The 12693-nt window shown below is 53.5% G+C and overlaps 1 protein-coding gene across 4 annotated transcripts in view; it reads right to left on the bottom strand.

The window, feature by feature from the left end:
- The window catches only part of STK40 (serine/threonine kinase 40), a 41245-nt gene extending 29331 nt beyond the window's left edge, over positions 1 to 11914 (bottom strand). For 2 of the 4 annotated variants that reach the window (XM_046662916.1, XM_046662918.1), the window contains exon 1: positions 11111 to 11304. The gene's annotated coding sequence lies outside the window, so the exon portion shown is untranslated. Of the gene's footprint in view, positions 1 to 11110; positions 11305 to 11539 lie in introns of those variants that run through there. The other 2 variants (XM_046662915.1, XM_046662914.1) reach the window with 2 other exon arrangements.
- Between the last annotated feature and the right edge of the window lie 779 nt (positions 11915 to 12693).

Here is a 12693-nt window from a genome sequence, read left to right as displayed (position 1 = left end):
GCAGGTGAGCAGGGCGAGAGGGGGGCCCTGCTTGTCCCTGGAGGAGGTGTGTCAGGGCCCCCGGGCAGGGTCTCTCTAGAGAATAGGGCTGAGTCTGAGGCTGAGTTACTGAGACATCCTCCTACCAGCCAACACGCCAGTGCCAGCCACCCCTCCCTGGCCCAAGCATCCCACTGCACCTCAATACTCACGTGTAGGTGCTTCTACCACTGCCACCAACTTCTCTACAGACCCATTCTCCACCTACAAAGTCACCCCAGGAACCAAGAGGAATTTGCAGCATAGTTCAAACTGTGGAGTAGTTACCCAAATGTCAATTGGGAGAGCAAGATGGATTTTGGCATCAGGTAGGCCCAGGTTCAAATTTCAGCTTCCATCACTCACTTGTTTTGTGACCCTGAACTAGTCACCTACCATCTGTGAGAGTTGCCTACCCTCTGTGGGCCTCAGTTTCCTCATCTGTCAAAGAGGGATGACTGAAGGATCAGACACGATCTTGTAGCTGGAGGTGCTGTGAGGTCTTTGCTGGGTGAACAGTGAGCATGCCTTGCTCCATGCTGAGGGAACCCCCCTGGTGACAAGTCTCTCCAGGCGCATACCTTGTTAAGTATCAGTTTATGGATACCTACTGCTTGCCAGGAACTGTTCTCAGTTTCCTAGATTTTCTTCAACTCTCATAACTTTACAAAGTAAATATTTCCCCCCTTTATTGCTGACAAACCAAAGCCTAGAGACCCCGGCCCAGCTCACCAGGGCCAGAGGAGGCTGCCTGCGGCCTGTTTTCTGCGACTCTTGATGGCTGACTGGAAAGGGCTCTGTTTCGGGCTTTTCCTTCGAGTCTGAATGGCAGGCATCCCTGAGGCCGGCGGGAACCCTCTCAGCGGGAGCCGGAGGCTACAAGCAATCTCCCCAGGAACCCACTGGGAGCCATTTGCTTCTGTGCTCAGGATGGATGCTGGGGGGATGGGGAGGCGGATTAGTAATCCCTCGGCTTCAGCCAGGACTCCCTGATGACAAAGATTCATGCATGTGCTGTCATCGTCACTGTTCCAAAACAGAGTGATGATTTTGTTCATTTTTAAAATGCAGGATATGTATAGCTCTAATTTGTCAAGAATACATAACATCACATCATTCTCTAAATGCAGTACTTTACTGCCTCGGGGGTAACGAGTGAACTGGCTGCTTCTAGCCAGAGCTCTCTCCTTGCACAGGGTGAACCCCACCCCTGAAGCCCGCTCTGTGCTGGGCATGTGGGAGAGTACCTGCAGCAGCCAGAGAGGAAGTGACTCAGCTCAGTGGGAAGTGGGAGGGGCGGTCAGAAAGAGGGCCCTGTGCCCAGCCTGCTCCCCCTCAGCACATCCGCCCGAGACCAGTCCTCTGGCTGCCGCCTTTCCTCAGCAGGACTACAACGTGCTGGGTGCAGCAGTCCTGGGGCCCAGCGGGGGTTGAAGACCCCACTGCTCACAGGAAGCCCAGCGTCTGCAGTGTGGCGGTCCAGCTCCAGGCTCCTCCAAGAAGCAGGATTCACACACAAGGAGATTATGTAATCAGTGATGTCCCTCTTCACCCCACTGCCCTGCGAAGTCCCCACTGGGCTCCTCCGCGGCCTCCACAAAGGCTGGGGGGAGAGACTGGAGGCTAAAGGCCCCTGGCCAGGCAGATGTGTCCCAGAGTGATTCTGGGGGCAAAGGCTCTGGGGCTGTGCACACAGAGGGGGACTGGTAGCCCCTCTATGGAAAAGAGAAATGAAGAAACCAGTCCCAGCAGACAGGCAAAGGGCTTCCTCAGCAGCTGGTCTCAGAGCCACCAGCTCACCCCTCCCGAGGGCCTCCGGAAGCAGCTGATGTGACAACAAATAATCCGTCACTGTGTGTGGGTGTCGGAGGAGGAAGGGACAGACTTAATAGCTCTTTCTCGGGCTGTGCTGCTCGGGTTTCTCCCACCCAGAGAAGCAGCCAAGCACACTGGCTTGGGAGGCCTTCTTGGTGGCCCCTTGGTTCTGCAGGGGCCCTTCTGCCATCTGCAGTGATGGCAGACCAAGTCACTGACAGCCCTCTCCTGTCATGCCAGCCTCCCTGCAACAAGGGGGACCCCAGCATGAGCACTTGAGTAGGGAGCCCCTCAGCTCAAACCATCAGTTATTGCTTTGTGCAGTGAGTCAGCCCTGGAACGAGGCCTGCCATGGGGTCCCATGTGGAGTTCAGGTTCCTGCCACCCACCACGGCCCAAATCAGGAGGGAGAAAGCAGCAAGTGACTACAGAAGGGCTGGCTGAGTCGGAGAGCCATCTCTGTGTCCACAGTGTGACCTGGATGCATGTCTCTCTGCTCTGCAGTCTCCGCATCTAGAGGAGGGGGAGAGTGCTGCCCCCGCACAGGGCTACCTGAGGACTGCCAGGAGCCAGCACGTGGGAGGCACTAGACAAATGTTAAGTTTCCTTCTCTCCAGCCCAGATTTCCAGAGCAACAGATGGGAAAGCCCCGGCCAGGCCCAGGTGCATGTGATTCTCTCTTTATACTGTTTTTAACAGCAAAAATCACTACAATCATCCTGTGAGAAAGGCAATTTGGACTGGGGCCAGCAAACTGCCTTTCCTTAACTGCCTCATCAAAAATTAAATTCAATTACATTTCACAACTTTGACAGTAAGCAGTACAGTTCACTTTCTGCAGTTTTACCAAATGCTGCCGGCTGTGGCTGCCCAGAGGGGCAAGATTACAGAAGCAGACGCAGGCTTTGCCATCAGGGTGACTCTCAGGGCCCATTCAGACCAGTGAGCCTCGCCTGCTCTGAGCTGCTTAGAAGCCAGCCACGGCCAATCCCGAGGGCCACGAGCCCCCAGTGACCGACACTCTGTCACACATCAGTGGGAACACGCTTGTCACACTGCTGCTTGCCTGTGTCTCTTGAGAGAGTGAGCTCCTGGGGGCAGGGCATGGGGCCTTGTCCAGCTTAGAGCCCCCTGCATAGGCCCAACAGGTGCGCAGAAGACAGGTATGAAACTGCGGCCAACAAAGTAAAAGAAAACGCACGTGCCCCGGGCCCAGCAGTTCCCATTCCAGGGAGTTACCCTACAGAGGTACTCACACAAAACCCCAAAGACAGAGACGCGTGAGGGTCCCTACAGAACCACGCGGAGCAGCAAGAAATCACAAAAGACAAAACCACTAAAATCAACACACGCACAAAGCAGACAGGAAAGAATTCAAACGCCCACCAAGAGAGGACTGGTTCCATCCAGACAATGGGGTACTATGTGGTCTTTAAGACTAGGTCCACCCCTGCTGACAAAGATGTCTATGATACATCACATTAAGAAAAAAGCAAACTGCAGTACTATTTGTATCATATGATACCATCTGGGTTAAAAAAAAAAGACTGTACACATCATTGAATATGCATAGGAAATTTCTAGAAGAAACTTAACAGTACCTATCTCCAGACAGTGGAACTAGGGGCCCAAGGAGGGAAGGGAGATTTTTCTATTCTTCCATATCGTTTAACTATTTTACCATAGACTACCAGAATAATTTTTAAAAATTTGAAAATTTTCTGAACCTATTAGAATTGTTAGGAGTGGTAATGGAATTGGGGGAGACTGGGCCTCAGAGAAGGCACACCTGAGGAAGTATGGCACAGGAACACATGTGAGCGTGTGTGCCCCGAGTGTACTGGCCTGTGTGCAGATGCAAGGCTGCACGGGCCGGGGGGTGGCACAAAACCATCACTCCTGCCTGGTACACTTAATTTCTCCCAGGTAACTTGCAAACACACCTATAAGGAACTTCCTGCTCGCCACCTGGCATCCATCAGGGCTGGGAGGACAACCAAACCATCCAAACTGGAGACCTGAGGCTGGTTCATGATGCCGCTTTTGGGACAATCACAGACCTGCTAGCAAAGAGCTCACCTGGGCTTCACCAGAGGCCGCCCCGGGTCCTGACTGCAGGCCAGGCACTAGGCTTTTAGACATGATACCTCCTGTCTAGTCCTCATTACGATCTTAGGAGCAAGGAGCATTGTGTCCATTTCATGTGTCCTGTTTATTTTCATAGAGGATACCTGGAGATAGGAGGTGACTTGTTCAAGGTCATTCAGCAAGCAAGTGGCAGAACTGGGTTCTGAAGCCAGGTCTGATCTGAGCCTAAGCCCTTAAGTGCTGGTGACACGGCTGAAAGTCTCCTTACCCACTACTCACAGGGCCAGAGTGGGGGACTTGTCTCAGGCAGTGGCAGTTTCTCTTCTGGCAAAGAAGGGACTGCTTCAGCTTTGTCAAGGTCCCTTCCTGCTCTATGGCTCTATGAGTCCAAGATTCCACGTGGGCTGGGCTCCCTGGGGCCAGAGCCTGGCCAGGATGGAGGAATGGGATGGCATGGGCGCTTGAGTCACCCAAGTGTGGGCTGGCAATCCGGCTCTGCCCTTGCTGGCTGTGTAACAGTGGACAGGTTACTTAACCCCTCTGAGCCTGGGGCTTCTCCTCTGTGACACAGAGGTAACCCCGTGTTCCTTAGATTGTGAGGATTCAATGTGTACTGCAGGGGACTTCACAGAGGACTGGAAGGTGGTGGGGAGCCTTTTTTTTTGGCTGGGTTCCTTCCTATGCCTTGGAAGGACTTGTTTGGGGAAGAGTCTGAAGAGGACATACCCCATGGAACTCACCCCAAACACGGTAACGCCAGGAGCTCCACATCCACTGCAAAAAGGAGCTCCACATCCACTGCAAAAGGTGCAAAAAAAACTCCTGCTCTCCAGAGTTGGCAGATGCCAGCAGTCAGGTTCCAAAAGCGCCCCCGAACTGTGGGCTATGCCAGCCCCAAAGTCTCCCATGGGGATGAACGAGCCTCTCCCTAGAAGCAGGTGCTGCTCCCTTATCAAACCTCAAACCAGCTCTGCCCTAAACCCCAAGAGGAACGGCACGCACACCAATTCCCACCACACCGTGCAGGCCACTTTCTCTTCCTTCTGGTCCCTCAGGTCACAGACTCCTGAAAGGCTAAAGATCCTCCGTCTCTTTTGCCAAGTAGCTGGTGGCCTGTAAACATGCTTAGAGGGGAGAGCTTCATTCTGAACGACAAAAGCCCTTCTCAGTTTTGCAACCTCTGTGCTTCCTAACAACTCAAGTATCTCTGAAATCACAGGCCTGTGCACTGCTGCACCGGGGAGTCGAAACTCACCCCCAAGACAGGCTGCCATCAGCCAGAAGAGGATCACCGCCACTGGGCTGTGGCCTCCTCAGGGGAAGGGGTTCTCACTGTCCCCTCAGGAAGGAGGACCTCACCTCAAAAGAGTACCTTTGCTTGCTGGGGGAAAATCAAGCTGCTCCACTTTATTACAAGGGGGCCTATGGGGCTGACCCATGGCATGGTGGTGAAGTTCAAGCACTCTGCTTCAGTGGTTCGCTGGTTCAGATCCTGGGCATGGACCTACGCACCGCTCATCAAGTCATGCTGAGGCAGCATCCCACACAGAACTAGACTGACCTACAACTAGGATATAGAACTATGTACTCGGGCTTTGGGGAGGCAAAAAAAAGGAAGATTGGCAACAGGTGTTAGCTGAGGGCTAATCTTCCTCACTGAAAAAAAGGTGGGGGCCTATGAATTCTTTTTTTTTTTTTTAAGAGTTTATTTTTTTTCCTTTTTCTCCCCAAAGCCCCCCGGTACATAGTTGTATATTCTTCGTTGTGGGTCCTTCTAGTTGTAGCATGTGGGACACTGCCTCAGCGTGGTTTGATGAGCAGTGCCATGTCCGCGCCCAGGATTCGAACCAACGAAACACTGGGCCGCCTGGAGTGGAGCGTGTGAACTTAACCACTCGGCCACAGGGCCAGCTTCTACAAATTCTTAAAAATAAATAAAAAAATAAAAGTACTCTTTGAAGCAGCAACACTCTTCTAGGAATTTATGCTGCAGATACCTAAGATGGGCAAAATTCTACGAATACAGAGAGTTGCTTCAGCTTTGCTGGGAGAGCAGAAGACAAACTAACCTCAGTTCATCAGTAGAGAGCTTGAGGAATAAATCACACACTTGGGGATGACACAATGTAGCTGAAAGTGACCCAGACGTGCATGTGCCACAGTGGAAGCGGTTCTAAGACACAGAGTAAATCACAGCAAGCAGTACCATCCTTTCCCGGCCGAATCTCAATTACAGATCCCAAGAGGACACGCAGGGCTGCGGGGGGCCCAGGGCCACCTTCAAGGCTACGGTTTCACCTGAGCAGGTGGAGGAGGAAGAAATGCTCTTATCTCAGGCCACTTTCTCTTCTACTTTCTTGACACCACAAATGACAGGACAAAGCCTGTGAAAATCTCCCCAGTTCAAAGTGCACACACATCAACACACACTCGTGCTGTGCCATGCTGCTCCCCCGCCTGGAGGGCTCCACGAGCCTTTGGAAAGCACGAGTCAGCCTCCAAAGGGCCTGTCTGAGGCCCATCAGCACATCCCTCTCCACAGTCCAGCCAGATTCAGGTCTGGCTCCCACTCCCGAGATCTCAGGGGGATGAGGGCACCCGGGCAGCTCCCTCTCACTTTTCTGATGGCTGTGAAGGAGTCCTAGGTGGCCTGTGGCAGCCACCTCTCCTTCCTGAGAAAAGGGACTGAATAAACCCAATTTCAGTCTTTCTAGATCTGATCTCCAGGGAGTACTAGAAAAGCCATCTCTCCCCTGAGGGTATGCCGCTGTCCAGGATGCCATCAGTTGGTCATCTGCTGAATCAGAGTGGACAACGCCAGACTGAAGGGGGCTGCTCTTCAGGGCCATTTGAAGGCTGAAGAAATTACAGGAGTTTTGCAGACTCAGCCACTTGAGTTCCTAAAACTCTGAAGAAGCTCATCTGCCTGGGCAAATCTGGGCAGAAGAAGGTGAAGGGAGGGAGGCTGCCCTTCTTCAGGGCACTGACTCCAGCAAAACCAGAGAGAAGCCTGGCCCGGAGCTGGACAGGGTGCCACAGACTCGCAACAGATCCTCTCCTGGGAGAGTGTGCTCAGGGCCGACTGACGGAGCTGGCCAATCTCACTGGACATTTCTTCTCCCAAGCCATCCTATTTGCACCATCATTCACTCTGTCATCCAAACCAGGAACCTCAGGGTCACCTGCCACCCTTGCTCCTCCCTCAACCATCACTTCCAAACACTCTCAGTGTCCAGTTGATCTCTCCCCCCAAACAGCTCTGACCTCTGCCCTTCCTCTCCGTCCCCACTGCCTCTGCCCTGATCCAGGCCCCCACTCACCCTTGCTTTGATTATTCCAACAGCCTCCTACAGTGACGCCAGACTCTCTCCTGAATCCATCCTCCTCCTGCAGTAGGAGGCCACTTGTGAAGATGCGGGTCTAATGGTATTTCCTTCACTTAAAACAAAGCACCCCATCACCAACAAAATCAGAAGTTCAAGCATTTTGGCACTGGTGCCTACCTATCCAGCATGTTCTACAGCCAGGTCCCTTCACACCCTGTGCTAGAACCTCTTGTGGTTCCCAAAGTGCACAGACACCAACACGCATTCATGCTGTGCCATGCTGCTCCCCTGCCTGGAGGGCTCCACGAGCCTTCAGAAAGTGCGATTCAGCCTTCGAGATCCAGTTTAAGCTCTAAGGACTCTCCAAAGTTCTCCCCAGTGTCTTCTTCATCCCCCAGGGGAATCACTTCCTCCTGGTTCCCACTATATGCGGCACAGACTCCTGTGACAGACTTGCCCAACTCTATGCAAGTTTTAACTGGTCAGGAGCCTGCCCAGTCCCTGCTAGACCACAAGCTCCTCCAGGGCAGCACCTGCCTCTCCATTCTCCTTCTGCCCTCGGTACCCAGCACATCCCCAGCCATACGTGGCAGCTCATGCGTGTGGAACTGGGGTTCTGGATTTTGAGCTACCACACACATCAGTGTGTGCGATGCTTCCTGACAATACTAATTCAGATACCAGACTAGGGTCACCAATAGGGACACAAATGGAAGAAACTCCAAATATTTTTTTTCCCATGTATACTTTGAAATATGATTTTTGGGGGGCTGACCCAGTGGCATAGTGGTTAGGTTTGTGCGCTCTAATTTGGCGGCCTGGGGTTCAGATCCTAGGCACGAACCTACACACCACTTATCAAGCCATGCTGTGGCAGCTGTCCCACATATAAAGTAGAGGAAGATGGGCACAGATGTTAGCTCAGGGCCAGTCTTCCTCAGCAAAAAGAAGAGGATTGGCAGCGGATGTTAGCTCAGGGCTAATCTTCCTCACAAAAAAAACTTGATTAAAAAAATAATAAAATAAAATACGATTTTTTGCTCAGCAGTCCTACTTCTATTTTAAAAAGTGGTTCTTTTAAAGAGCCGAGCTGAATCATTCGCATGGCTCCCATACAGACCGGTAAACTCCCCAGAGATTTCCTTTTCAGAAAGAATACAATAAAATTCTGTGATCTTCTTATCCCTCAAGACACTTGTGACAGCTCAATGGGACATAGTTGTAGTTGCCACTAATGGCTTCAGCTAATTCTTGGCAGTTCTCTCCTACAGCCTGTAATAAAAGCTCACACTTACCAAGCATTTCTTACTCGGGGTGTTCTAAATGCAGGACCTGGAACACCTTACTTAATCCTCACAACTAACTTACCAGGGAGGGGCTCTTACCATGCCCATTTTACAGAGGAGAAGCTGGGCATGCAGAGAATAAGTAACTTCTAGTGACTAGCAGTACTGGGATTAGATCTGTCTGTCTGCAGAGCCAAACAGGCTGTTAACCACTACAGTCGGCCGCCTTCCCAAACATCAAATTAAAGGCCTGAGGGAGAAAATGCTGCACCCCCTGCAACCGGTCTTTTGAGAGGGCAGCCTCACCTCCCCCGCTGCTCAAGCACCTGTAATCCCAGGAAGAGAGGGGCACATATGCCAGGCACTTCTGGGCCAGGCAGAGAAGCCCAGGGCAATGCAGGAAGCTTGTCATCTGCCACCGGTTGCATACAGTGTGTTCTCAGCAGAGATCCCAGTGCCACTCTCCTCTCAGAGGCCTGCAATGGCCTCTGAAGATGTCTCCAGTCCTTTAGTCTCTCCTCTCCTCTGCCAGGACCCCAGAGAGAGAATTCTAAAACTCAGATCCAATCGTGTCACTCCTCTGCCTAAAACCTTTTCACTGGTTCCCCACTGCCCTTGGTGTAAAGTCCCAAATTGTTAATGTGGCATTCCCTTGTCAACCTATAATGCCTTACCTCACATTGTCAACTTTCATACCATCATACTGAACAACATGAGGCTTCCGGAATGAACTAGAAGTTTGCTTGTCTCTCCCTCTCTAAGCAGAACACCTTGCCCCCTCATTCTCACTTGGCTAAGCCCTCCTGTCCTTCTTGATGCAGCTCCAGCAACATCACTCCTGCCCAGCCTTCCCAGGACCCTCCCTGTACCCAGGCTGAGCCAGCACCTTCCTCTGCTAGGCTCCCACAGCTCTCTGTTCCCGCTGCTACCAGCATTTTTTTTTTTTTTTTTGAGGAAGATTAGCCCTGAGCTAACATCTCCTGCCAATCCTTCTCTTTTTGCTGAGGAAGACTGGCCCTGAGCTAACATCTGTGCCCATCTTCCTCCGCTTTATATGTGGGACACCTGCCACAGCATGGTTTGCCAGGTGGTGCCATGTCGGCACCTGGGATCTGAACCTGCGAACCCCAGGCCGCTGAAGCGGAACATGCGAACTTAACTGCTGTGCCACCGGGCAGGCCCCTGCTACCAGCTTTTTTAGACCACATTTCAACTATTTGTTTACAGGTCAGTCTACTTTAACCAGAACATGAGCTTCTTGAAATAAGAATAATAGCTAACATTTATTGAACTCTTATTATGTGACAGACGTGTTTCTAGGTGTTTTACATGTGTTAACTTTTCAAATCTTCATGACAACTCTACGTTATCACCCCTGCTTTATAGATGAGAACACTGAGGCATGGAGAGGTTAAACAATGTGCCCAAGGTTACACAGCTAGAAAGCTGTGGAGCCAGAATTTGAACTCAGGAAGTTTGGCTCCAAAGCCCACTCTTAACCACTATAATATGGGATCCGTGCCTCTCCAGGCAAGGACACTGTTGTTGTCATATGGGGAATGAATGAATGAGGACTGTCTCCAGACTGTCCAGATCTGACAAACTGGCAGAGCAGGGCCCTTAAGGAGCACTGGAGCAGCTCACAAGCACTATTTACAAACAAGGATTCTTTCGGCCTTACAATGACATATTCTGCTCTTCCTTATCTCATGCAAAGCTAAAAGAGGGAAACACGCCCAGCCCAGAGTGACTACCCTCTTCGCCACAGCTCTCAAAACCAAGCAAAGCCAACCGGTTTCCTCCTATGACTTAAAACAGAGCAAAGTCTATCCTGCCACCGAAGGCAGCTGTCATCTCTTCCTTCCGCCAACAACTAGGCATCCTAAGGAGTGGGGGTGGGCAGAAAAAACAGGGTGTCGGGAATCCCAATGCCCCTACCCACTGCCTGGAAGGTGAGACCAAGCGGCGTGGGAATGGGCGGGCCTGATGGGGCACAGCATGTGAAACAGTGACCACAGCAGCAGGCTCTCTCCTTGGAAAAGGCCGGCCGAACGGAGCATGGCAGGCAGGCAGCTCTGACCCGCACCTGAACGCCGCCGGGGATGCGAAAATTCCCCAGCAGCCATGATGCCCGTGCCATCAGGTGAGGGCTCCCGGAGGAAGCCCCGGCTGGCCCTCCCTGGGGACTCGTTCTAACTTTCAAGTCACTCTCGGGATCGGGACGGAAGCATGGAGAGGCGGAGGGTGTCTCTTGGGAAAAACCTGGCTGGTTCAGATGCTGGTGCCCTCACTCACCGGCCGAGGGATTCCAGGCAAGGCTGGCAGTGCCCCCCTCCCAGGGCTGCGGCGGGACCGAGGCTCCCCGCGGCCGCCCGGGACCCGGTGCGCGGCAGCTCCCGCCCCCGCCGCCCGGGAAGGGCAGCCTCCGGCAGAGGACGGGGCGTCCGCTGTTGCCATTTCTGCCGCACCCGGACGGCCTCGGGCTGTCACCCGGGTGTCACCGCCGCGGCCGCTGAGGCCCGCCCCCCCAGCCCGCACCCCCCGCCAGGCTCCCCGCTCCGGGACCCCCGCCCTCACCTTCCCCCGGGGCTCAGCGCTGCTCGCCCATAGTCCGTAGCCCGGAGCCGGGGCTGCTCGGCGCTCCGTCCCGGGGGGCCGGGAGCCGGGCCGGGGGCGTGGAGCCGCTCACCGCCGCCTCCCAGCGCAGCTGCCCGAGCCGCCGCCGCCACCGCCGCCTCGCTCCATGGCTGCGGCGCCGCCACCTGACAACGGAAGTGACGCACCGCCCCCTCCTCTCGGGCCGAGCCGCAGCCCCTCCCCTCTCCCCGGGCCCCGCCCCTCGCCCGCGTCCTCAGCCCCACGGCGCGGGGGCGGGAGCCATCTTGACGATGGGCGGAAGCCTTCAGGCAAGAGGCCAGAATCCGATGGCTGATTGGTTAAGAGCAGGGTCTGGGCCGAAACATGTGAAGCGATTGGAGTCCGATGTGCTAAAGGGGCGGTACTTACCGCTGATCTATGCCTGCGGTGAGGCTGGGCTGGACGCACCATCCCCGCCCCGACTCCGCAGAACCTCGCGTGCCCTACACTCGCCCGGCCGGGTTGGGAGGAGTCTCCAGTGGTTGGAAGATCGGCCAGTTGTAGTGTATTGGTTAGAAAAATGGCTCTTCCTTGATCCCCATTTCTCGGTCTCTGGAGCTCGTGCGGAGAATGCTGCGGTTAGGTTCAATAAACGACAGAATTCCTGTCGCAGCCTTCACAATTCATTTCCCTCTAAGACCCCTCGCTTTTGTAGCAACCCCGCTTCAACCTATAGAGCCCTGGAGTCTTGACCTGGCAGGGTTACGGTGAAGAGTTCCTATGAACGATTCCAGCTATCTGACCTCAGTCCCTCCTGCTGCAGTTTCGGTCCCTTTCTCCTCCTCCTCCAGCAACCACGCCCTCCATGAATCAGCTTCTTGCACCAGCAGATGAGCCCTTTAAAGGGATTGCATCAGGCTGGTGACTCACTGGGGCCCTCCGAGAGCCTGGCTTCCCTCCTCTGGCAAGCAGAAGCAGCTAGAAGGGCTCAATGGCAGTAGCACCAGTGATCACGGCTCCACGTCTTTGTCTCAGAGGTGTGAGCCAGCGTGCTTGCTGCATAGGACTAGCTAATTCCCCGGTGTCTTTTCAGCTGTCCCCTGGGTCACTCTGTATCCATGTGTGGGCACGCGTGTCTAAGCCTGTGGGCACTGCTGGGTTTTCCTAGGGCTTTTGGCCAGGCACTTACGTGTATGCGTGTTTGTCATCTCCACACAGGAGGTGCCAGGACATGAGAGTTAGTGCGAGTGAGTCTGGCTGCCTCCTCCCGGGTCCATCTCTTTGTCTCTCTGAATGCCCGGTGCCCGCTGATCTGATATGGCTGAACTACAATAGTAATGTAAACAGCTCCTACTGTTGTGTCACAGGCTGTGTTAAGCACGTTAGAGACATCAGCATTAGGAGTCTATTTACAGATGAGGAAGCTGGAGCCCTGAGAGGTGAAGTAAACAGTCCAAAGACGCACAGCTAATAATGGCAGGACTATGATTTGAACCAAATCTGCTAGATTCCCAAAAGGCTGGATTTGAGTCCTTGCTGTGTCCCTGACAAGCTGAGTGACTACGTGCCAGTTCTCTAACCTT

The sequence above is a fragment of the Equus quagga genome, chromosome 5 (genome assembly GCF_021613505.1).
Source record: "Equus quagga isolate Etosha38 chromosome 5, UCLA_HA_Equagga_1.0, whole genome shotgun sequence".
NCBI lineage: Eukaryota > Metazoa > Chordata > Mammalia > Perissodactyla > Equidae > Equus > Equus quagga.
This window is presented reverse-complemented; position numbering and strand designations above follow the sequence as displayed.